Here is a 23086-nt window from a genome sequence, read left to right as displayed (position 1 = left end):
TCTGTACCTACAATGTCAGGATACACTTAAATAGCCAAATGATGGACTTGTGACTGTTGTTGAAGGACTATTATATTAATAACATAGGGAAAACAGTGAGGGGAGCAGGAGAAAGGAGAATGGGGAGGTGGGTGAGGAAATCCCTGAGCCTATGGAACTGTATCATAAAAAGTTCAAAAAATGAAAAGAAACTCAAAAATTATACATATGATTATTGAAACAAATAATTAATATAAAAGTGTTTTTTTTTTTTTTTTTTTTTTTTTTTACCAAGCGTTTGAAATTCATTGTATAGGGCCCAGGGCAAGCGTTCAGTGCCTAAATTCTCACCTTCCAAACACTGGGATTCCATATAGGTGACATTTGGTGTCCTGGCTGCTCAACTTCCCATCTACTTCTCTGCTTGTGGCCTGGGAAATTAGTGGAGGGTGGCCCAAAGGAACCCTACACCTGCATGGGACACCTGAAAGAAATAAATCCTAGCTTCAAATCAGCTGAGCCCTGGCTGTTGAAACCACTTGAGGAGTGAACCAGCAAACGGAAGATCTTCCTGTCTCTCCTCCCTGTAAATCTACCTTTCTACTATAAATAAATAATAAATCTTTCAGAAATAGAAAATCACTGTGTAAACACTCATTTTTTTCTCATTTCGAACTAGTTATATATTAAACTCCCTTATCCACATGTTGCTGAGAATTTAAAAAAAAATCATTTTTGGTATAAAAAAAGTTAACTGAATCCAAGCTCTAGCAGCTGAATCTTAAAGAGTTTGATTCTAAGTGAGTCATATGATTTCATTAAAATATGAAATCTGCTGGGAAGACATCCTGAAAGATAGAAGAAAACAAAAGACATCCATTGGAACTAACAACATCTTTGCCTAGGGATTTTGCCTACAGTATGTCTGGATGGAATAGCTACAGGTGCTATAGTCAGCTTGCAAACAAGGATATATATCTAGCCTGCGTGATGGAATGTTCTCTCACATCCTTAGCCCCTGAGTTAACTCTTCCTAGAGCCATAAGATATCATTTCAGGCAAGATAATAAAATAACAAATTTATATTTTGTTTTCTGTTGCTTGTTCCTGACATCACCCAGGATTATCCACCACTGAAGTGTCCCCTCCTACAAGAAGCCTTCACTCACTTCAGAGAAGTCATCGCCCTCTCCTCCCAAACCTCCTACAATCCCTTTTTTCTTCACAGTACATCACATCTGAAAGCATCTTGTCTACGTATTTGCCACTTTTTTTTTTTGTCCTTGGACTGTAAATTCCCCGAGGAAAGGAATCATGTCCACCTTGTCTACCCAGAATATCACCAGCTCCTCACTTTGAAAACTTAACCTTGGGACATTCTATCAATGCCTGTGTTGTAGTTGGATTATTATAGAGATTTCATGAGCTCCTTCATGTAACTAAACCAAACTGAATCATTTGACAAAGTCCCTAACATATCATCAGTGCTCAATTACAATGATATTTAATGCTGTTATTTTCTAGATAGGCACTTCATAACTTTCTATTTTGTGTGAACAACACAACAATGAGTCTCTGACATGGGTTTAATCAGCCTCTACATTAGCACATGATTAGTATGGGATAAGACATTGAGATCCCACAAGAGATTGCCTGGTGGTTTCCAACTGCAACAGCTCCATCACACAGACCATGGGAGGCAGCAGTGAGGCTTCAAATAATTGGGTTGCTGTCACTGAGGGTATCTGAGAGGAGAGCTCTCTTGCTCTCTCTTTTAATCCCTCAGTCTCTCAAGGAAATTATCTTGTTTTTAAGTTAAGACATAATAATGGAGTAATTTGAACTTTTTAACATTTTGAAAGAAGATTCAAATATTACTAAAGGTTCTCCCCAAAATAGCATTTGCATACAAATCTCCATTTCCTACAGATACAGTCACTAGGTAACTAAGTGAGGATGTTGATGGCCATTATGGAGTGCCCAAAATGGAACAGACTTGTGGTAGAAAAGAAAGGCAAGTTTTGCACTCTTATCAGCAGTAAAAAAAAAAAAAAAAAGTCTTCAACTACCTATGAGCAGGCCAAGCATTTTATCTGGATGAAAGTTAGCTTTGCAGTGGATTCTTGACTACTATTAATGACAATTTGTTCAGTAAAACAGCAAGAAAATAGACAAATGAAATAAGCACTTTGCATTTGATTCTGACAACAAGAATTGAACAATGAAGTGAAAATAATGTGAATTTTAGAAAAAAGTGATTGTGTTGTCCTGGATTTTTATTTTTGTCCAAAGAGAAGAGAGCAGGACATCATAAATTGTACACCCCAGACTACACAAATGTCTGAAAAATGCTTAGAGAAAGGATATGCATTATTCATGGCATGAGACTCCTAAAGAGATTATGACTCAAAAGTGTTATGATGTTCTGAAAAATGCAATTTTAAATGTAATTGCAAATGATAAAATTAGGAGGAAAGGGGAAAGAAAATTAAAAAGTAGGTACAGATACTTTTAAAAGAAAAATACAGTTGAAACATACTCATGCCTTCCTTATTCATCATCTTGGTAATACAGTGCCAAGAATATGGTAAAGAGTCAAAAAACATCATTAAATGCAGCAATGAACAAATGGACGTTCAACATAAAATGATAGGGTCTGTGAGATTCACACAGGAAAGACCAAAGTTCTGACTGAGCTGAAATTTGGAGGAAATGATTTAAAATTCCAAAGTAAGTTGTGGCTTTACACAGCAAGAGAAGGCCACCCTTACGGTGTAATGATAATAGTGTTAAATGTCCAAAACTCAGGGCGAAAAAAAAAAGTCCAAAACTCCAATTAAACACTATTAGGAAGACACTGAAGCCCATGAATTAAAGTAAAGGGCTTAATTGCCAGCCTCTACTGGTTCTAAATGAATCCCTATCTCTTCATAATGAGGAATTACAAGTACAATATAAAAATAACTTACAGGTGAGATCTCTGGGACCAACAGCAGCACCAGATGATGAAAAATAGATAAATATATTAGTTTAACAGCTACCAGGAAGTTAATTTGTGGTGGATTACCAAAGAATTTTGAGTAGCTGATAAGAAAATAAATGCAACTATATTTTCTCCTTTGATGTTATTATTAATCTTGTAGATCAAGTGGATTTAAGACCAAGGATTCATACACTGTTCATTGCCTTCTTTGAGAATACCCAGAAAAATAAGGCTTGCAGGCTGGAATCCAGATGTTCAAGCCATCACCATTCTCACGGGATCTGCATTAGGAAGAAGCTGGTGTTGGGTGCTCTGATACAAATAATCAGCATTTGAACCAGTAGCTGCACTGTTACATGCCTGCCTCACAAACGATCTTAAAGAGTTAGCACATGGCTCTGTAGGAGAATAGGAGGCTAATCAATTTAGTATGGATCAACCACCCAGGAACCCACTGGACTGTCTTTTGATCTCATCTGTCACTTGCCCCTCTCTGCTGATGACATCAATTAAGACTCTAAATTTAAATTTCATCTACATGCTGATAATTTTCACTCAAAGCCACCCCTCCATTAATACACATAAATGGCTACAAGTATGTTGCATGTGACAAATCCTATTTTGAATTCCTAATTATCCCCTACTAACCTACACATGGTCCAGCTCATCTCATTAAACCATGATTCAGGATGAAAATATTTGAGTTACCAATACCACCATTTGTTCTTTCAAAACCCACTTTCGACATATTCACAGATGTTCTCAGCTTTATCTTCAAATCATACCCAGAATTCAATACCAATTTTGCTGCTAACTTGGTTCACGTTTATCACGTACATTAAGGCAATAATTTCCAATAATTTCCCTACTTCACTTTCTCTCTTATCACAAAAAAGTTTTTTTTTAAGTAAGATCAAATCACTTATCTGTTTCAAATATCTCAGCCCTAAAATTAAGACATGTACATACAGCCAACTCATTTTCAACAAAGTTTCTCAAACCAGGTGCAAGCAAAACTGGATGTATATATGTACAAAAATGAAATCAGATCCATACCGGGCACCATTAAATGGTCAAGATGAATGAAATATCTAAATTTAAGATGTAAGACTGTGAATATTATGGTAGAAAAGGTAAGGCAAACGTCCCAAGACATTGCTTTAGGAAATGAGTTCTTGGATGAGACCCTAAAACACAATCAACAAAAACAAAAATAAACAAATGAGACTATATAAATGCAAAAGGTTTTGTACAGCAAAGGAAACAATCAGAAGAGTACTAAAACAGCCAAGAGAATGGTAGAAAATATTTACAATGTATCTATACAACAAAGGAATAATATCCTAACTACATCAGCAACTTAAAATAACCCAACCAAAAAAGCAAATAGTAATGCAGTTGAAAAAAAGGGCAAAGGACTTTGATAGTTCTTAAAAGAAGAAACATAAATGGCCAACGTATATATGAAAAAATGCCCAACATCACTAGCCAGCTAGGAATGCAAATCAAAATCACAGTGAGATTTCATTTCACCACTGTCAAAATGGCTAAAATGCAAAACACAGAGAGTAACAAATGCTGGCAATGGTCTGAAGAAAGGGGAATACTTAACACTTAAACACTGTTGGTGGATACGTAAATTATGGTACCACTATGGAAAACAGTATAGATACTTCCTTAACAGCTAGAAACAGACTTGCCATATGGTCCAACAATCCTGCTACTGAGTATACACCTAAAACACTTGAAACTTTATCAATCAGAGATACATGCACCGTGTTGATTTAAGCACTGCCCACAGTAGCCAAACTTTTGAATCAACCAACATGTCTATCACCACACAAATGGATAAAGAAAATGTGGTACATATACACAATATCTTAGCACTGAATTGACCTTGTTGTGTGTACACAATATACATACAATGTGTGTGTGTGTATATATATATATATATGTATTATTCAGGAAAGAAAAACGAAATTATACCATTTTCAGCACAATGAACTCAACTGAGGAACATCACATTCAGCAAAATAAGTAAGACACAGAAAGATGAGTATCACATGCTCTCCCTTATATGTGGGCATTAAAACTTAAAAAAAATAAATACCTGTGTGTGTCAGTATTGCTGCAAAGATAGTTTTGTAAAACACTATTTTACACTTTTGTTAAAACAATGATGTAATACTATAGTTTTAATGAACTATGATTGCATCACAACAATTGCATTGAAATTTATTGTATATTTGTATATTCCATTCAATTGATGTTTGTCACAGTTGTCTATATTCCTCTAAACCAAGTTTTTCTTTCATTTAACTTGTTAAACTTGTTTTCTTGTGAACCATTAAGTCTTTTACTCTAATGTAAATCTAAAATATGTTATCTTCAAAAGCTAAAAGAAAGGACCCAATAAAAGGAAGAAAGGAGGAGATTCAGAGGGATAGAGGAAGGAAATATTATGTTCCTATAATTTTATCTAAAAATCATATTGAAATTGTTTAAAGCTAATTAATATTTAAATGGCACATAAGTAACCAACATGTTAATAATTTTTTCCATAAGCATTTCCCATAAGGTCAACACTGTCCCCCTTCATTTCATTTTATAATACATTTGACATTCTACATGCCTTGATTACAACTCCATGTGGAACATGCTGATCAGATCTACATAATCGATCCCATTCATATTCCAGTCGCAATTCTGAGTTTCATTCAAATCTTTCTAAACATTTAAATATTAAGAAGGACAGAGACGCCTTTTGCATTGTTGAGAACTTCCTGTCCTGTACAGAAGCTTCTTGGTTTCGATGTACTTCCATTTGTTTGTTTTAGCTTTGACTGCCTATGCTTTTGATGAATTCTCTATAAACTATTTACCAATGCCTTTGTCTTGTAGAGTCTTCCTATGTTTTTCTCTAACAGTTTGATAGTCTCTAGGTTCAGATTTAGGCCCATGATCCATTTAGAACTGATTTTTGCATAAGGTTCCAGGAATAGGGGGTCGTGTTTCTACACTTCTGCATGCTGATATCCAATCATCCCTACAGCATTTATTGAAGAGACCAATCTTTTTCCCCGGGTTACTTTCAGTTCCCTCATCAAAGATTAGTTGCCTACGCATGTGTGGACTCATTTCTGGGGTTTCTCTTGTGTTCCATTTATCTTTTTCTGTTTCTAGACAAGTACCAGGCAGTTTTGATTTTCACTAGCAGAATGAGAGCAAACGTTTGCACACTAAACAACACAGAGGGGAAGAAATATGCAGGATTTACGATAAGCTTCAGAAACTCAAGGGCAGTAAAACAAACAATCCTGTGAAGAAATGGACAAAGAAAATGAGCAGGAATTTTTCAAAAGAACAAATTCAAATGACTAAGATATATATATATATAAATATATTAAAATATATATATACATATATATAATATATTTATAATATATATCAATATATATATTGATATATATTATAAATATATTATATATATGTATATGTATATATATATATATATATATAAAGCTCCAGCTCCCTAGCGAATAGGGAAGTTCTAACAAAAGCCATATTGAGATTCCACCTAACTCCAATGAGATTGGCCCACAATCAGAAATCTACTAACAGTACCTGCTGGTGTTGATATACAGAGAAAAGTACCCCATGCCACTGCAGGTAGGAGTCTAGGCTACTGCAGCCACTATGGAATAAGTACGGAGAGTGCTTTATGAAAATTGATCTACTCTCATACTCAGTTATCCCTTGAATATATCCAAATTACGTGAAATCTGTAATGAGAAAGCAACATGCAATCCTATAATTTTAATATCATAATCTACAATAGCAAATATGTGGAAACAACCCATAAACCCATCAGAAGAGGAATGGATAAAGACATTGTGGTACGTAGGGCCCAGTACAGTAGCCTAGTGGCTAAAATCCTGATCTTGCATGTTCCAGGGTCTCATGTGATGCCAGTTTATGTCCCAGCTGCTCCACTTCTCATGCAGTTCTCTGCATGTGGCCTGTTAGGGCAGTATAGGATGGCCCATGGGACACTGCATGGGATACTGCATGGAGATCTGGAGGAGGCTCCTGCTGCCAATTAGCTTAGCTATAGCAGTTGTGGCCCCTTGGGGAGTTAGCCAGCAGATGGAGAATCTCTAAATCACTTTTTCTCTATATATCTGCCTTTCCAATGAAAAATTTAAAATTTTTTTTTAAAAAAGAGGTTGTGGTACCTATTCCATAAAATATTGCACAGACATAAAAAAGAGTGAAATTTGCAACAAAATGGTCCCAAGTAGAGACCATTATGCCTTATGAGATAAACCAATATCAAAATTAGAAATATCATATGTTCATTCTGATATAAGGCAAAATTCCTACAAAATACAAAGCAAACAGACATATAGATGAACAAGTATATACATGTAGTCCCATAGATGAGCTGTACAATGGAGACTAGTCAAGACACGTTGCATGTACTCCACCTCTACTCCAGAATAAAAGACAAACTCTCAGTGGAACTACTAAATATGCCTGGACAATATGACACTAAGTTTTCTATCTTTGTCTATACTTATACTACCATTAGACACTTAAATAAAATATTAAACTTGTAACTATTATTGCAAAAAGAAAAGAAAGGCAGAGATGCAGAGGAGGGTGTTGGAAATGTAAGTTTTCACGCCCTCACCTAGCTCCAAACACCTTGCTAACTTTCCTCGGTGGCTCTGTAAATTCTCGATGTGCAAAACATTAACCATCTGAATAATTTGGCCCTTCTCCTTGATTTTCATCAAACCAAAATTAAACAAAAAATTCATAAACAATTATCCCTGTTAATACATTGATGGTCAGAATGGAAACTAGCACAACCATTAAGCAACACAGTATGAACATCTTTCACAAATCTGAAAACAGATCTGATCTAAACACCCTGCATGTGGAAATTTATCCCAAAAAATTGAAATCATCATATGAAACAGTTATCTGCACCTTCACTTCATAGAAGCTTAAGCCGCAATAACTAATATAAGAAATTAATGAAAATGTGGTATTTATGAATGAGAGAATACTATTCAGCCACAAAAAAATAATGAAATTCTATTTTTTACTCAAAATGTATGGAATTGGAGACCATTGTGCTTAGTGAAATAAACCAGTATCAAAAAGACAACCATCTTCTTATTTGTGATGGCTAATGCGGGAAGCACAAAAAATACAGTGTATGTTAGTTAGACTGACGTCTTGACTCTTGATGATTCTTTATAGCCCTTGTCTGTACTCCTGAAAAGCAGTGATATCTATATTTATTGCTTGTTGAGTTATTTATCTAGTGCAGGATTAAACCTGTGATTATTATGTCACGTTAATTATTATACGGAAAATAATACAAAATTGAGAGGGTAGAAACGAGGAAGGGAGGGAGATCAGTACCATTATGTTCTTAAAACTGTATGACATCAGTTCCCTTTTATAAGTAAAAATACCATACGTGCACATACACACAAGTTAGAATGTTTAAAAAGTAATATTCACAAATTCTTTTTATGTATAGAAGATATCATTGACTTTTCTTCTTTTTTGATTGTTGTTGGTTTTTATTGTTATTCTTAGTTTCCATGATACAGATGTGTAGGTATATGGATTTCTCCCCCTCCTGCTCTTTCTCCCTCCTCTTTTTACCCTCCCAACATTTCCCCCTATATTTCCCCTTTAGTAACAGTTACAAGTTAAACATTTTGCTATTTGAGTGTATCATGGCATTGCAGGTATAGAAAAAGGAAGGAAATCTAATATTATACTGTCCAGATATATTGAGCTGACTCATAGAAGTTCTCCTTTTATTTGGGAGTAGAGATGCCTACTGAAATAAGACTTCGATTCCTGGTATGCCAGTCTCCATTATATATATCACCCAATTTATAGGAAGACAAAATCTGTAACACAGCAATGCATACGAATACTCACACAGGCTTATCCACAAAAGATATCTATATGAATGGATACACACGCACACACACACACACACACACAAGCATAGACCTTGTGGTCACACACACAAACACGCACATGTTTACACACGTAATTCACATACACACTAATGCACATTGTGAACTAGTGTACACGTGCACACACTTGCATGCACACCCTTCAACATACAACTTTAACTGATCATTAGACAACATCCTTCTGACAAGATCCCTTTCATTCAGATGGGCCCGAGCGCCTCAGACATTCTACATAGGTCTCCCTCCTTTGTTCTTTTTTAAAGTCTCCTATTTTTTTTTTTTTTTGCAAAGAGTAGAATTTCAATAGAAAAATTAGTATTGATCTGTAATATTTGCTACTCTTGCTTCTTCTTTAAAGAACCTGTCCTTGGATCTATTTTTATCTGCCAATGTTTTACCCAGAAACAATTCCTTTTCTTTACTTCTGCTACTTTTCTAGTCCAAATATGCAACAAATTACCCCAGTTCCCTTCTCTGTCCCTTGCCCACACTGCTAGACAACATACATGCTCATATTATATGTCACAATTCCATACCTCCACCTAGTGATTTCAAGTCATCTTATGCCTAGACCAGCCTCACATTATCCCAATTAATTTCTAACAAAGACCTGTACAACTTACAGCAGCCAAGCCTCACTTAGTGGGCATAAAGTTAATCTTGCATTTGATCTTCATACATTCTAGTTCTTCAATGATCAGCAATACCTCACTTTTTATTCAAATACCACCCATGTCTGAATGTTCATAAGCTCATTTTGAACATCCAAACAGAAACTCTGAAGTCCTTTTGCCAAACTGATGTTTAGATAGCAAGAAACCATATGTATAAGAGAACAATACAATTAAACAAAAATACTTGTGTATATATTTACATATATCTAAAATATATATTTGTTATATATTCATTATTTATTATATTTTTTATTATATAACATATTTATACATATTTACAAGTATTTTTGTTTAATTGTACTATTTTTGTTTTTTACATATTTCGCAACACGGCTAGCTTGACTCGTTAACATGGAGAGACCTCTAGTTTGTGTCTGGTTGCGTTCTCTTGATAAACCAAGTCCAGGCATGAACAAAGAGAGTTGTTTCCATTCGCTGAACAGGACATAACACTTGTTATGCGAAGCTAGTGATGATTACCGCTTAGTTCCTGTAGAATCTTAGGGTAAACTTTCTAACATCTCTGGGCTCTGGTTTCCTCATCTGTGATCATTTAAATGACAAGGATCACCAATAGTAAGTCACATACTGCACATAAAACACTCAGCACATTGTACACAGTATTTTCATTATGTCACTTTCAAAGATCAAGGACATTGAAGGTCCATGTGGTCATTTTACAAACAAGCATATTAATTCCAAGACAGATTAGTTACACTGGTGGATTAGGGTCTCTCTCTAAGTGACTTCCCTGTGACCTTTATTGGCTTGAGCCAAACCATGGAGAAAAACAAAGCTCCTGATTCAGCCAACTACCCTTTCTGTAACATTTCCATGTCTCTACTATTAAATTGGAAGCCAGAAAACCTTCCATAGCTGACAAAATGCTAAAGGGTTTGTACATCACAGGGGATTATAGAGGACAGCTTTTAAAATGCCTTTAGATTGCTCTGATAACAAATTAATTTTAAAATCAATAAAGTATTAAAAGATATTATCTGTGATTCTAAACAACCAAAGGACACTGCTGGATCATTTTTCACTGTAGAAGAAATCAAACTAGATTTTTTCTTTTTATGTCCTCAATGTTCTTACACATCCAAAACCTCACACTGTTTTTAAAGTAGGCATGTCCTTGTTGGTGTACACCTTTGGACGAGCTCATAGCAGTGTGTGAACATGAGCAAATGCATTTACATGTTGAATTGAGAAATCTTTCTTACATCATATTTTGAAGAGATTCTACAGAGCAGATTGGGTAAAACAGAATAAGAATTCACAAAACAGAAGTCCCTATAGCACAGAGTTCTGAGACTATAAGGGAACAAGTTCTCCTATGACGCAGTAATTAGAAGGTAGTCCTGGCCAGCCAGTGCAAAAGGGAAGCTCTTACTCCTTTGCTTTCATCTAACTGCACTGCCCTTATCACCTTGAGCCAACCCTTTTTTTAGCCTATGCGTGTGCCTTCTTACGTACGAAAGTACGCAAATATGGTTGGAAATCTTAGAGATAAACACTAGGCAGAAATAACATGTCTCCCAACGTGGAGTCTCAATAGAAGACTGGTTCACTTTCAAGAACATTCACAGCATATAAACAAAGCACAACCCACATTTACTATCCTAAATTGAATTAGTAAATTTTAGAAATTAACTAGCATTTAACAAATACTGAAGTGTGCTCTTCGAAGGATTTACACAGGTGATGGTGTTTACTTCTGCCATATCTATCACTCTATTAGTCCCCAGCATAGGATCCGGTACATAATCAAAATAGACAAATGTATTTCAATGAAATGGTCCAAGGTCACACAGAAAGTGACAAAATCAGAAATCAAGCAAACTTAAAGACCATATTCTTTAACATTTATTGATTAAAAAATAAAAGTTACACATGCAGAAAGAGAGTAAAGTTTCCATCAGCTTGTTGACTTCCCAGATGACCACAATGGCCAGGACTGGACCTCTTCCAATAACGTAGTTTTCATCAATAGGATCCAACAGGAAGTATTTTGGTCATAGGTTTCCAGTGCCTATGAACACATCAAAGTCATTCCCTCCAGCATGGGTTTGTTATCATTACAGTGATTTGATTATCAAGATGGTAGCTTTCTATAAAAGTAAATTCTCAAGTGTATTTAATCCAATGATTAAATTGCCATTTAGGATGCTAAAATCCCGTATCAGAGTATGGGCTTTGAGTCTCTGCTCCACTTCCAACCCAGCTGCCTGCCAATGAGCACCCTGCAGGGCAACAGGTGACAACTCCAACACTCTGATTCCATGTTGTAAACCTAGATTGAGTTCTTTTCTCTTTGCTTCATTCTAACTCTCCAGCTCTGGCTATTGTAGACATTTGAGAAATGAGCAAGTAGATGGAATCTCTCTTTCTCTCTCTTTCTGTCTCCCTCTATGAGTTCTAGCTATCACTCTGTTTTCCAGTAGATGAAAATAAACTTTAAAAGGTAAAATGACAGGAAGTAAATCCTGGTTTCCAAAAACCAAGTTCACACTCAAATATTCCCTTGCCATCTTGTCATGTGAAGCAAGTATGCTGTCACCAGCCAAGACACAGATGCTGAAACAATAATGCTCTTACACTTCCCAATTTCCAGAATCATGAATGCAACAGTTACCCAGTTGTGGGTGGGTCTGCAGTTACAGCAACAGTAAACAGACTAAGGCACAATAATAGTAGAAAAGTCCACACCCGGAGTTTAAAGTTCCCCAGCTATGTGCTGCATATGACTTTTGTGGTCTGTTATTTTTGTACTCACCAGTGTACAAAAATAAATATTTATCAAATGAAAAGCAGAGGTTTAAAAAAAGCTCAAAACTCATTTTAATACATAATCACTGATTTAACTCCATGGTACCCAAAAACGTTCTGTCAAATTCTGTTAATGTGCCTCACCAAAATGAAATTCTAAGTAGGAACAAAGTGGAAATATATCAAAATACACAATGTTATTGCATTTTTAAATTGTGTATTCGAAATAGCTATTAAAAAACACATTGATGGAAGAATGAGTCATAATTTAAATATGAATTAGCAAAATATCAAAATAGCAATATTAGCTCAAGCATTCTTTCAATTTCAACTCTTCTACATAAAAGAATCCACAAAGATATAATTGTAGCCACACAGCACAGTGTGGAATTGAATGAAAGCCGAGGGTCCTGTGATATGCTACAGATTCTGCCCCGCACTGTGGAACTTAGGACAGCGCCAAGCCTGATGAGAACAACACTGTCACAGTTCTTTGTTGGCTAGAATTGGGAAACAGTGAGGTCAGACTGCTCTGAGATCCTTTCAGAATAGTATCCACTTTAGCAAAAATACTTTACTGGCATGTTGCAATAATCTGTGACTCCTGTGAAGAAACTGCATGTGGTTTGCTGGTGTTAGCCAGTGCCCAGCCTGCTGGATGGCTATTACAGTCAAACATCATTCACCACCTGTATTTCTGACATCTAAAATACAGCAGAAATTAACAAACATCCTTTCCCGAGTTGGCTACACCAAACCAAGTACCTATATCACAAGAGCCTGCACCTGCCTAGAAAATTCTGCATGACATTCAAGCATATATCATCTGAAGCGTTTCATCGTCACAGTCTCCTTTTTGCTAGAGGGAAAGCTACCTCCCACACTTATCCCTCTCCCAAACTGGTGGCTGGCAATAACACAGTCATCACTTTAATGCTGAATATTTTTAGTACAACAGATTTCATTTACAAGGTAATATATACTAACTGATCCTAATTTTATAAATGTTAGAGGTGAGAAGTAATAGGATATTACACTGTTTAATCTTCATTTTAGTGCTGAGGCAACAGCTATTCAGAGTTGAAATCACTTATTAAGTTCACACAGATAAATATATTCCATTTGATCTACGGCTTCTTGTTTTCCACACAAAATCCATCTCCACTGGCTTCCTTTCACAGATCTCCTATAGTCCTTGCCTTCCAATGGCCCCAGCTGTAAGTGGTTGCACAAGTGAGGTGACATAATCCAGGCAGATTCTCACTGGAAAACTGACACTCAGTAGCTTGGCAGAGAATGTACACAAAGAAGCAGAGAACAGCTCACCATCTGGGCGGCATGCTGCTTGGTGCCAAGTAGGCCCCAGTTATGGGAAAGAGGGGGAAGGGAAGGGTGCCAACCAACGGCACACAATAATTTCCCCTTTAAGGGCCTTTGTTAGTAACTGAGCTACTCTAAATGAAAATGTTGTAGAAGCTTGCCCAACAGAACTCTATCACTAAGAAGCCTTGCGGCCTGTGGAACAAGGACTCACTCGAGAATCATATGGAATTGCATCAGGACCCTGACACCGATTTTTGTGGTGCACAGAAAATCAGTGAGTAGCTCCAAGCTTCAGGATATCAAACTTTGCCTCTAAGACTTGTGGGCATTCCAATAACATAAGTAATGGAAAGATACTTGGGACAGGACAGGGATTGCATCTCCCACACACTCCTTCTCAGCTAACTCCAGGCTTCACGATTTTCTAATATACAGTACTATTTTTTCTTTTTCTTCTTCCTTTGTTATTCTTTCCTCTTCTCCTTCTTCTTTTATTCTTCCTGTGACTATTGAGACACACTCTAAGACATCTGTACGAAATTAACACAGACCCTTTGTGTCTGGAACACAACCATGAGAAATCACAACTACGGTTGGGAAAGGTGAATTTGCCTCAAAATTGAGATAACTGCCCTGTTAATATTCATCATTACGTGTAAACTGTTAGACAAATAAATCGTTAAATATTTCAGCTTTTACTTCTAAAATTAGATAGGACTTTTTCCCTTTAAGCCTGGGTCAGGGTTGGGGGAGTATTTTTAAAATCTACATCATAAATTGCTAGAAGTTGTTGTCTCTTTTTATGCTTTGTAGTGATTTAAATCCATATTAGTAAGAAGTAGGCTACTCATAATAAAAACACTAGCATCTAATAAGCTGGTATTTCTGAAATGATTTTTATTTGGCCTGTGCAGTAATAGAAAATCTAATGACCAAGTCAAAAAAGAAAAAAAGGTGGGGCATCTGGCACAGCTGATCCAGTCCAAGTCTATTGACGCCACCAGGACAGCTTCAAGACAAAACCCCCAGTACCTGGAATATCCTCTCAGTTCCTCAGAATTCAACCGCTGTGAAACTAACTATGATGCCTCAGATGGATAATTCTCTATCAAAGAAGAGTCACTGTGAATAGGAATCCATTTGTTAACCTGTAGTCTCTCTTAGAATCCAATCAACGCTGGAGGACCTCCTAATTCCGTTACTCTTTAGCAGAGCCTATGGTGCAGCTCTTGTGCAAGCTGTTGTCACAAAGATTCGTGCCTGGTGAGGAGCGGAATGCTCTAGTGGTGAGTACATTTCATTCCACACTGACACCCTTCCATGCATGGGCCATTCCTGACCTCTGAGTGACTTTTCTCTCTCCTTCCGAGGGTGCTGGAATAACTCAGCTGTATTAGTCTTAAGCAAGAAGTTTAAAAGCGACATCCAGCCCTACTTCCACCTTTTTCTCCTCAAGAAATGACTGTTTCATGGGCTCTGACAATCCAAGATCCCACGGGCATTACACCTGGTATTTAACCGAACAATCGACATGTTTAAACTGAAGGTTACAGGGAGTTTTGCAGCTAAATAGAGGCAACATTTAATATTTCAGGAAAAAGTGTTCAATATGTAATATATATTCTCTTAAATATTTACTTACAGAATCAAAGACTCTTGACTTCAACCCCAAAATGTAAAAATCATGCAGAATCCAGCAACTGAAACATCATTTTAAAAAATATATTCACTATATTAACTAGCTTTCTGTACTAAATTTATATTTCATTCAACATCAGATTGATATAGATGGAAATTTTGTCCACTGGATCTGAATTTCAATAAATCATGACATGGAATGTTTTTTCAACCCTGACTTTTTAGAGATGAGGTTAACTACTACACAGTGAAAGTATTTTTAAAACAGCCATAAGCAATGCAGTTCATCAGTAATCATTTACATTTTTAAAATACAAGAATACATTTTAAAGAAATATTTACAAGTCAGGGCTGGCACGAAGGCTTAGCGTCCCCTTGCATGCACCAGGATCCAATATGGGCCCCAGTTCATCTCCTAGCTGTTCCACTTCCCACTCAGCTTCCTGCTAATGTACATGGGAAAGCAGTAGATGATGGCCCAAAGCTTTGGGACCCAGCACCCACATTGGAGACCCGGAAGAAGCTTCTGGTTCCCAGCTTCAGATTGCCTCAGCACCAGCAATTGTGGCCATTTGGGAAGTGAACCAGCAGACAGATCTGTTTGTCTCTCCTTCTCTTTGTAAATCTGCCTTTTCAATAAAATAAATCTTTAAAAATAAAACAGAGGGCCCAGCACAGTAGCCTAGCAGCTAAAGTTCTTGTCTTGTATATGCTTGCCATATGGGCACCAGTTTTAATCCTGGCAGCTCCACTTCCCATCCAGCTCCCTGCTTGTGGCCTGGGAAAGCAGTAGAGCACGGCCCAAAGCCTTGGGACCCTGTACCCACGTGGGAGACCCAGAGGAGGCTCCTGGTTCCTGGCTTCGGATCGGCTGAGCTCCAGCTGTTGTGGCCACTTGAGGAGTGAATCAACGGACGGAAGATCTTCCTCTCTGTCTCTCCTCCTCTTTGTATATCTGATTTCCAATAAAAACAAATAAATCTTTAAAAAATAAAGGAAGAAACATTTACAAATCAAGGAAAGTAAATCACTTTGGAAATCTTTTTATTCTTTCTGTGCCTAACAACACTTAGGCACATGGGCTATGAAATATATTACTTTAAGCCCAGTATGTCTGGCAATGAAAGAATGTGCCAGGAATGCTTGTAAATAGTAAGGCATTGGCTGCTTCACCACAGGTGACTGCTGAACATTTCTCTTTAAGTTTGGAGAAGCATCTTAATCCAGGTTCCCCAACATACAAAAATCTTCCCACAAAACCTTAGAGGCCATGGGACTCCCTGTACACTACTGTTCCCTAGATAAAGTAACTCTGGACTCATTTAACTTTTCTTCTTACAAGGTCACTATCCCTAACCTCACATTGTAGACATTGCATAAAGCTTTAATTTTCTCAAATCTCTCTTAAAACTGTTTCGTCTGGGTTTCCACTAATTTAACACTCTTTCCTCTTTTTATTTGAGGTGTATGAGCCTTATGACTGCTCAAAAAAAAAAAAAAAACAGAGAGGAGAAACAATATTGCTTCATTGTTTGGGAGCACTCACAATTGTGAAGTCACACTAAACAACTGATGAGCACATACCTGAACATTTTGCAAAGTAATTAACTCATAAAGAGCTATCAATTCAGACCTACTCCATCACAAATTTTGAAGTTAATATCCCTGTATAAGTTAACCTTTGAACCATAAACCAAAGTAATAAGCTTAATAGGACTGTTTACCTCAAAGAAATTGAGAACATGATTGAGTTAAGTTTCATTAAGTTATTGTGTAACTCTTCCTCCTTTTACTTGGTGTGTGTGTGTTTTTATTATTATTATTAATTACATTGCAGTATGTGACACAGTTTTATAGGTACTGGGATTCCCCCCACCCTCCCCAAACCCTTCCCCCATGGTGGATTCCTCCACCTTGTTGCATAACCACAGTTCTAGTTCAGTTGAGATTCTTTCATTGCAAGCATATACCAAGCATACAGTCCAGCATCTTATTGTCCAGTCAAGTTCAATGGCTTGTTGGGGAGACTATCTCTGGTCTGAAGGTAGAGCCGGCAGAGTATCACCCCGATCAACTAAAAACCCCAACATAACAACAGCAACAATTTATAACGTAAACGAATTAGTTGACATAGTATTGAGTGATCAATATGTTAAAAAAAAAATGCAAGCTCTTAACCGCATCCTGTGACTTCTTCATTGACATTTCAATTTTAGTTTATATACACCCGGGTTCTATACACCTTAAAATGGCCATAGATTACTATTCAGCAGTTTCGTGTCTATATTCATTATAGTATTTAGCATTTTATGGTGTGTTTTTTAAGCTAGTATATTGAAATAAAAGCATAGTATTATTTAAAGACTGCTGTGAAATGGGCATGCACATCAACCAAGACATGAGCTATCTCTCTGTAGTACTAGGCCACTGACCTTCTGTTCTCTTCTCTCTTCACTATGCCCGGTCATTTCACACATGTCTCATGCATCTTCTGTCTCAGAACCTTTGTACTTCTGAGGTCTCTTCCTCAAACACTGTTCTTGAGCTATCCATCTCATCTACCTATTTTCTCTGTGTCTCTTCCCAAAAGTTATCTGATCAGAAATATTTCAGTTGATCTTCCTTATAGAACAGCACTTCCTACGGACTCATCTTCCTTTGATTATTTCTACTTCTTCTCTTGTTCCACTTGCTATGAAATGAAGATACAAGGGAACATCAGAAGGTTCAGAAAAAATGGAATTAAAAGAAAGTTCGGTGAAAAAATACTTTGACGTTTCATAAACTTTTTGGTATTCCTGCATCCATGGATTTCAAAACTTAAATCAATAAGATTATCTTCTAATTCCATTTTCTACAAACTGAAGTATCTGCATATGTGCTCCTCACAAATTTCTATGATGAATATCTACCACAAGTATAATTATAATTGGAGACTTGGGAATCTAGGTTAAAGAAAATAAGATTAAATGAGATCATAAAGATAGAGCCTCGATCTGATAGGATTAGTGTGCTTAATCAAAAGGACACCAGAGAGTTATCTTCTCTCTTTCCATCTGTCCATTCCCTCGTCCTCCTACAAGTTCCCACCTCCCTCTTTCTCCAAGACACGAAAAGGGATGTGACCACAAATCAGGGAAGCTTTACAGGCCAAAAAGACGAGTTCACAGAATGAAATCTTCCTTCAGAGCATCTTCTTTTTGGACCTCCACATCTCCAGAACTATGAGAATTCTATCTCTGTTGTCCGAGCCACTCAATTTGTATTATTTGATTGGGGTAGCCCAAGCCAGCTATATATTACTTTATTTTCAAAATTGTAATGAAGAAACATAAACTTAACTGTATTAGTATAATACATCACCACTAAGCCTATTATGATTTAACGCTATTTCTGTTTTAGAGTGTCTCCTATCCAGAAAGCAAGAGATAGGAGACTTTGTCCTGCTTGTCACTGAATCTCCAGCACAGAGAACAAAATATCCAGGCACAAAGTGGATATTTTATTGCTGCTTGTTAGAAAAATGAATTTTAGGTAGATGGATTTTAACGTAATCTATGTTTATTTTATTTCTTGTGGTGTTTTTTTTCTTTCTTTGGTTATCCTTTTCCCCAGATCTAAAGGTAAAAGTTTTCTGAAGCAAGAATCGGGGGAGGGAGGAATGTATTTCATGATTTTTTTAGTGTGTAGCCATGAGCCACATCAAGAATTTGCAATTTCTTCTCTAATATCCAAAGAGCACACTCGTACCACCTGTGATGCTGAAATGAGAAATAAAGAATACAAAGGAAATGGAAAGCATGATCATTCCATAAGCAAAAAGGGAAGCCATTCTTGCCTAAAATTGATACTGCATAATATGCTAGATGACACGGACAATAAAAACATGCAAACACATCAATGATTGTTGTGGAGCTAAGAGCAGTTCCGTTTGCTCTTCTGGTTGTCAACTGTGTTCTCATCTTACATAAATCCAAAAAGTTGGCCAGAAACTGCAGATGACAGTTCTATTGATAGACTTCAGCAACGCACTGCAGTCTGTCAAGTTGCCCATTTACATGCTAGAACATAATTTGTTTTTTCTTTCCTTCATGAAATCAATTCTGCAGCAATTAAATAAGCAGCCCACAAGGCATTTTAATACCCCAAGCATTTATCTATATAAAGCCGAGAAAGAAAGGGGTAATCAGAAAGTGACCTTCTATCGCTGGTGCTGGGGGACATGCTAGTTGAACCAGTGCTTCACCGTTACTTCAAGGATGTACCACTAAATCTGCCTCATTCCACTCTTCTCAGTGGCATGCCCTTCAGCCTTTCTATTTGATTCCTGGAGGACACAGACCCAAACAGTTGTCATTATCTGGGATCTTGCTTCATTTTCTGTGAATTCAAGGCACCACTGAAATAGACTCTGCTTTTAGCTGTGGGATGATTTCATCACAGTCACCCAGCATTGGATGAAGTCAGTTCTGAAAGATGTGAAAAGGCTCAAGGAAAATGACTTTCCAGAAACTCATCCATTTGAGTGTTTTTAGCTTAGCACTGAAGCTTGAGAATTCTTGCGTGAGTGATTTAAGAAAAATTAACAATGAGTTGCCACAAAGTACAGGGAAGTTTCGCTGGTCTTCTCTTTGTAAATGTGGCTGACCATCCCAAATCAATCAATCTATCTATCAATCCATATTTATAGTTGTGGTACAGCCTAAAAAGGAAAGAATTTAGCTTTCAAACAGCAACCGCTAATTCTTGGCTCTGACTTCTACCAGATATTACTAATCACTAACCCCCTGAGCCTAGATTTCCTCATTGAAAAATGGTAATGGAAACATGACCCATCTTAGACGTTCTTTTGATATTACCATCTAGAATCAAAGTGCATTATATAATGCACGATGCTTTCAACACTCTATGTCAATGTTCAGGACTGCTTAGGGCCACCCTTGTACTCCGGAAATGGCTAAGGAATTCTTTTTTTATATAAATTTTACTAATTACATTTCATTATGTGACAGTTTCATAGGCTCTGGGGATGCCCCAACCCCTCCCTGTACCCCCCCATGGTGGATTGCTCCACCTTGTTGCTGTATTACATTTTTGTTTGTTTGTTTTTTGGATTACATTGCATTGTGTGCCATGGTTTTATAGGTCCTGTGATTCTCCCCCCCACCACCATAGTGTATTCCTCCACCTTGTTGCATTATCACAGATCAAATTCAGTTGAGATTCTTTCATTGTGTGCATCTACCAGGCAAGAAGTCCCGCATCTTATTGTCTAGAAAAGCTCATCAGTATCTTGGGGAGACCATCTCTGGTCCAAAGGTAGAGCAGGCAGAGTGGTTTTGATAGTTCCACAGAACTATATTGGTGCCAGTCTCACCACTCCAGGCACGATGCGGTCGTTGGAGAATCCACTGATTGATATAGTCCATCATATAGTCTCCAGTTGGCCCATTTTTTCATTGTCAACATATAGCTGAGGTGGTCGATTGACTTGTTCTGTCCTGTCATTTGATGTTTAGCATCCAGAGACCGAAAGCTCGATTGCGGGGCTCCCAGAAGAAATTTTGTGAGATTTCTGTATGCACCAGCAAGCACAGGGCCCAGCACAGTCCATCACCCCTATCGGCTGGTGGTTGCAGTTGCTGGGCTGGTTCCGCATTCCATCCCTGTTTTCTACTGGAACCAATGGGTGTTTGCTATCCAGCCCGGATCTGACCATCACATACTGAGCCCTCGCATAAACCAGTAGGGCCTGCATCCCAGCCTAGTTGGAGCGATCCACAATAACCCCAACCAGGCCCACCCTGTACCCTGGTTTGCCAGCAGGTGTAGCAGACTAATCCAGTCTGTCACATATCCCTTTCTGCTCTCATACATACTAGTGGGTATTAAGACCTTGTCCCTTCTATCCAGCTTAAGTATCTAGCCTTCACGGAAGATGTTGGGTGTCACTCTGTCTAGCCACCCCAGCCCCCATCCTAGTTTTTGTGCCCTACCGTCGGGGTGGTAATCCAAGAGGGGGGTGTCCCCTATTTCCCTCCCACTCCCAGATTGTGCGCTCTTCAGGTGGTTCTGTGGTTTAATTTGACTGAATTGGCCCCCCAGTGCCAGCTTCTGCTTTGGTTAGTCCCTAACAACCTTCACCCAATCTAATTATACATTGCACCAGTAGGAACAATCAGCCCATCCTGGTTTTTCCCTGGCCTGGTCCACATGAGGCACACAGGTGCCGTAGTCCTGTCCAGTCTGATCTACTCCCATCCTAGCTCACAGTCTCCATTGGGAGTAGCTGTTCAGCAAGGGAACCACCCCTTATTCCCCAGCCGGTTCTGCCCCCTCCCTGCCTGGTTCTCATGTGTGCTGATATGGTGCTGCAGTCACATCTGGCACAGGCAACATTACCCTGACATTCCGAGTTGTGTACTGCTTTTGTAGTGACCGGACCTGACTTGACCCACACTCTGTTCCGGTACTCGGATTTGCCAGTGTGTACTGCTTTTGTAGTGACCGGACCTGACTTGACCCACACTCTGTTCCGGTACTTGGATTTGCCAGTGGATGATGTGAACTGGTTCAGCCTGGTCTGCCCCAACCCATGCCAAATGTATGCCTGTGGGATTCTTTCCATGACCTCTTGACTGTTTCTTCTGAGCTACATTTATATAATCCTTTTCTTACAAACCCTCTCTCTATTAAACTCATGTTGGAAAGCCTGCAGGCTGAGACCCTGATTATTTAATGTGGGTACAAAGTAGATTTCCTTGACTTATTACCTACATCCATCACCTGTCTGCCATGATAATGCATCTATTACAGGCAGTTTGTAAGTCACTGTAGATATAATTAAGGAACACATGTGAGACTGAAAGGAAAATGCAAATCACATTTATAAGAAGCAAAAAATAAAGTTTCTAAGTGACGTGAAAGCATTTTGCCATAGTAAAATAGGATCATTTCATTGCTTTCATAGTACATTTCAAAAAGGATCTTTATAATCTGTGGTATGTTGGGTTCATGAATTACAGTACAGATGAGAATATAGAGGAAACACTGCTTCATACAAATGGAAAAGACTGTCAGGAACTTGCTGAAGATAAGAAAGGTAACTCTGGATATTTTAAAGGTAAAGGGATTTCATCAAGTTTGTCACAGAGGCTTCGGAAGGCAGGGAGGATCCAGCTTCAGGCGGTGCCTTCCACAGTGATTCTCTGATCATCTGGGCAATAATACACTATCAAACAGTTGCTACCTCTACAAGCACAGAACCTGGGACATCAGAATGTCATCTCTGTAACTGTCAACTCCAAAAAAGGACATTGTCTTAACTGCAATCCAGGGTTCAGGAAACCACCAGGCAAATGACTCATCCAGGAGCCAGCCACACAGGGAAAGGCCGCACCACACGCTGCGACCTACTTCACATCTGCAAACCAAGGGGTATCAGATCATACAGACCTGTGTCAACTCTATCACAGAAACTCTATCACATACAGCCTCCGTCACTATGCTTAGTAGCAGCGTGCAAGCGGCACAGTCAATAAGTAATTCCAAACACTCTCTCTTCCTTTGTATTTCACAGTAGCATCTATATTGCAAAATCTAAAATATAAAAGAAACCTTTAAGCAGTTTTCAGTTTTCCAACATCAACAAAATAAGGAGGCATATTGGGATGTTATGTTACTTTATGTAATGGGATAAATACATGTAA

General features: G+C 37.9%; 1 long non-coding RNA gene across 1 annotated transcript in view; it reads right to left on the bottom strand.

Moving 5' to 3' along the window:
- Positions 1–23086, bottom strand: part of LOC131480803 (uncharacterized) — a 118143-nt gene that overhangs the window by 24859 nt on the left and 70198 nt on the right. The gene's annotated exons all lie outside the window — the stretch shown is intronic.

Source organism: Ochotona princeps, chromosome 1 (genome assembly GCF_030435755.1).
Source record: "Ochotona princeps isolate mOchPri1 chromosome 1, mOchPri1.hap1, whole genome shotgun sequence".
Lineage (NCBI taxonomy): Eukaryota > Metazoa > Chordata > Mammalia > Lagomorpha > Ochotonidae > Ochotona > Ochotona princeps.
Note: the sequence above shows the minus strand (reverse complement) of the source record. Positions and strands in the feature narration are given on the sequence as shown.